The 4,546-nt window shown below is 39.2% G+C and overlaps 1 pseudogene; it reads left to right on the top strand.

Annotated features, from left to right (window-relative positions):
* Positions 1-1,225: 1,225 nt before the first annotated feature.
* Positions 1,226-2,804, top strand: LOC103069990 (protein FAM104A pseudogene; annotated as a pseudogene).
* The last annotated feature ends 1,742 nt before the right edge of the window (positions 2,805-4,546 follow it).

Raw genomic sequence — 4,546 nt, 5'->3', positions numbered from 1 at the left:
ATCCTATAAACAGATTTTGAGTCATAGTGCCTAACACATTTCCTAGAAATGTGTGAATTTAGAGACTCAGAGCTCATTGAATGAAAGGGAGATTATATACTGCTGTGAGACTCTAATAATTTCTGATGTATGGACTTGGGTTTTTCCTCTTAGCCTCTTCTCAGGGGGGCCAGGAAATATTCTTCAAGGTAACTATGCCTAAGGAGAGAAAAATGCAAAGATACTTCAAGGAATTTTAAAGACAGACTGTCAGGTAACACTTCAGATACTGTCACATTGTTATGTCAAACAGCTGTATCATTTTAAACATCACCAGAAGTATAAACTAGGTCCCATTGTTCCATATACTTTAATTATTATAATTATTATGAATGTTATTTTCAATGTGTGAATTACATGAAAATTCATTTTAGAAAACATGATTTTGATTCACATTTTCCTTTTGAGATATAGCATATTTTTGTATCCATTCATATTTCCTTGGAATTTTTTTGATGTCCTAATTTTTTGATTGGGTGGCTTATCTTTTTAAATTTACATTTAGAAATTCTTGATATATTCTGGATACTAATCTATTTTCAGTTATATTTGTGCTAATTATTTTCTCTTTTTAGAGGGTTTTTCTAATAGACTATTTTCAAAGCAGCTTCAGGTTCACAGGAAATACAGAGAACTACCATATACACATTGCCCACACACACAATCTGCCACACCAGGGTAGAACATTCCTTACACTTGATGGATCTACTTTGACACATCAGTTTCACCCAAAGTCCATAGTTTACATTAGGGTTCGTTCTTGGTGCTACACTTTCTGTTGGTTTTGACAAATATATACTTACATGTATCCACCATTATTTTATCATACAGAACAGTTTCACTGCCCTAAAAATCATCTGTGATCTGCTCATTCATTCCTCCCTTTTCCTCAACCCATACCCTAGTATAGGTTATTTTTCTGGTGGAAAGTAAGGAGGGGAGACAAATAGTAGAAAAATACGTATAAAAGAGTAAATTGCAAGTTGATGTTTTCCTTGGGATAAAATAGAGTTGGGTTGAGTGGATTGGGAATGCCAGGTGAAAAGGGCAGATTGCATTTGGAAATGGGGTAGTCAGTAGAGACTTGAGGAAGAAGAGGGAGTTAGTCATGTGGGTGTCTGAAGAAGAGCCTTTCTGCAGAGGGACTAGCAAGTGAGAGGCTCTAAAGTGGAGCGTATCTGCCTTTATGAAGGAAGAGCGGAGGCCAGTAGGACTGAAGCAGGGTGAGGAATTAACAGGAAGTCAGATTAATCAGGTGCTTGTACCTAGCCATTCAATGAGTTTTGCTGATTTGTGGTTTCCTCTGAGTGAAATATCAAGACATTGGAGAGGTTTGAGCAGAAGAGTGAAATGGTTTGATTCATGATTTAAAAGGATCACCCTAGTCGCACCCTTGAGAACAGAGAGTAGTGTGAAAGGAAGAAATTTACTGTAATCTAGACAAGAGATCACGGCATACTTGGATTGGGGTACAGTGGGCATAGGGAAATGTGGCCATATAATGCATTTATTTTAAAATTAAAGAGAACAGATTTTCTGGAAGATTAGATGTGAAGTGAGTGAAGGAGAGAAAGTATTGAGTCACACATAACCCTATCTTTCTGAATTCAGTTTGTAAAGGCTGATGCAAGACTCTTTAATGTTCATTTCATCATCAGGAGCACCCAGTGCCCAGTAGCAGCTGTGCCAGCAGGACCAGAAATAGTGATGACAGCATCCAGGTTCTCTGGGAGTAATGTCAACAGCGGTCCTCAGTCATCAGCAGCAGTAATGGTGGCATTCCAACCTGACACTTATTTTAGTATAATCTGTTGTTGGATCCGTTGTGGATCAGGCTATCTGTTCCTGCTCATTTCCCAAGCAGTATTTGAACTATACAAATATTTGAGCTATGTTTTAAATTCATTGCTACTAGGTTAACTAGAATTGATTTCTATAAATAAGAAACGAGTTATACAAAGATTCTTCTGAGTCTCTAAGTACAAGCACAAGGATTATATTTTATTCAGTTTGTGTGCAGGGGCCAGTTACACAGTCATGCCTCAAATATAGCTTTTTGTTAAATAAAGGAATGAACTATTAGTAAAGGAGTAAATTGAGGGATGAATTAAATTAATGGATTAAAAATATTTGGGGTTGTATTATCTTCTGAAGTGTCTAAGAATTTTCTACCATAGAACTTTTATTTATTTACAACTATATATTAGTTAAAAGTGGGGTATATTCAGAAGGCAAAAAGGCAGCATACATAATTCAAAGCAAAAGAGTAATCTTTCGGCCGGCAGAGTCCACCAGAGCCGCGGCGAGAGCCAAGGCCAGAGGGGGAGTGCGTGGCAGCCGCCGAAACGCAAAACTCTCTGTTCCCTCTCCTCGCTGAGCGGCGCCGCGTCGCTCGCCTCCATTGGCTGCCCTGAGCGAGTGCCTCCGCCCCAGGAAAAGAAGGAAAGGCAGTGAAGAAGACCACCATTTCCTCCCACAGAACAAAAGGAGACTAGAAACCCTTTCTTTCACGATTCCTGGGGACACGGTCTTCAAGCAGTCACAGTGGCGGGAACAGCAGCAGCAGCATCAACAGCCCGGGCCAGACCAGCTGGCTGGAGAGCAGCTTAAACCACCCCTCCGCCCGTCCAGCCCCCACGCGCCCCGCCTCCCAGCCCGTGCCGGGGCGATTCACACTGTGTCAAGGCCCTTACTTCCACATCAACCAGACCCTGAAGGAGGCCCACTTTCACAGCCTACAGCACCAAGGACGGCCTCCCACATGATGTGCCGGCACTTTCTTGCCTTCTGTGAAGGGACAGCGCTGTGCAGATATGATATATCAACGATGTTTTAAGAAAATTGCACCAAAAAATGCCTGTTGGCTTTTCAGTCTGTATTTGAAATAACAGGTTAACAGGCCACTGTTTACTTGTGGTTTTGCTGCACTACTGCGATTTCAAAGGGGTTTTGAAACAGTTTTTTATAGGATTCTTTTGAGGGTGGGTATCAAATCCAGAGCAAGTTAACAGTAGAAGGAAATCTCATCTGCATGTCTAATCCATAGGTTGTCCAAGTCAGGCTAATTTCCAGATCTGTCAATTAGAAATGCTACTTTCTGCAAAAAGGTTCTTTAAAAATGAGGGATCTTCTTCTTTGGAGAAATGTCTATTTAGGTCTTCTGCCCATTTTTGGATTGGGTTGTTTATTTGATATTGAGCTGAATGAGCTGCTTGTAAATTTTGGAGATTAATCCTTTGTCAGTTCCTTCATTTGCAAATATTTTCTCCCATTCTGAGCATTGTCTTTTCTTGTTGTTTATGGTTTCCTTTCCTGTGTAAAAGTTTTTAAGTTTCATTAGGTCCCACTTGTTCATTTTTGTTTTTATTTCCATTTCTCTAGGAGGTGGGTAAAAAAGGATCTTGCTGTGATTTATGTCATAGAGTGTTCTGCCTATGTCTTCCTCTAAGAGGTTTATAGTGTCTTGCCTTACATTTAGGTCTTTAATCCATTTTGAGTTTATTTTTGTGTATGGTGTTAAGGAGTGTTCTAATTTCATTCTTTTACATGTAGCTGTCCAGTTTTCCCAGCACCACTTATTGAGGAGGCTGTCTTTTCTCCATTGTATATTCTTGCCTCCTTTATCAAAAATAAGGTGACCATTGGTGCGTGGGTTTATCTCTAAGCTTTCTATCCTGTTCCATTGATCTATATTTCTGTTTTTGTGCCAGGGCCATACTGTCTTGATTACTGTAGCTTTGTAGTATAGTCTGAAGTCCAGGACCCTGATTCCTCCAGCTCCATTTTTCTTACTCAAGATTGCTTTGGCTATTCAGGGCCTTTTGTGTTCCCATACAAATTGTGAAATTTTTTGTTCTAGTTCTGTGAAAAATGCCGTTGGCAGTTTGATAGGGATTTCATTGAATCTGTAGATTGCTTTGGGTAGTAGAGTCATTTTTACATATGGATTCTTCCAATCCAAGAACACGGTATATCTCTCCACCTGTTTGTATTATGTTTAATTTCTTTTATCAGTGACTTACAGTTTTCTGCGTACAGGTCTTTTGTCTCCTTAGGTAGGTTTATTCCTAGGTATTTTATTCTATTAGTATATAGGAATGCCAGAGATTTCTGTGCATTAATTTTGTATCCTGCTACTTTACCAAATTCATTGATTAGCTCTAGTAGTTTTCTGGTAGCATCTTTAGGATTCTCTATGTATAGTATCATGTCATCTGCAAACAGTGACAGCTTTACTTCTTCTTTTCTGATTTGGATTCCTTTTATTTCCTTTTCTTCTCTGATTGCTGTGGCTAAAACTTCCAAAACTATGTTGAATAATAGTGATGAGAGTGGACAACCTTGTCTTGTTCCTGATCTTAGAGGAAATGGTATCAGTTTTTAACCATTGAGAACAATGTTGGCTGTGGGTTTGTCATATATGGCCTTTATTATGTTGAGGTAAGTTCCCTCTATGCATACTTTCTGGAGGGTTTTTATCATAAATGGGTGATGAATTTTCTCAAAA

Source organism: Lipotes vexillifer, unplaced genomic scaffold (genome assembly GCF_000442215.2).
Source record: "Lipotes vexillifer unplaced genomic scaffold, Lipotes_vexillifer_v1.1 scaffold1983, whole genome shotgun sequence".
Lineage (NCBI taxonomy): Eukaryota > Metazoa > Chordata > Mammalia > Artiodactyla > Lipotidae > Lipotes > Lipotes vexillifer.
Note: the sequence above shows the minus strand (reverse complement) of the source record. Positions and strands in the feature narration are given on the sequence as shown.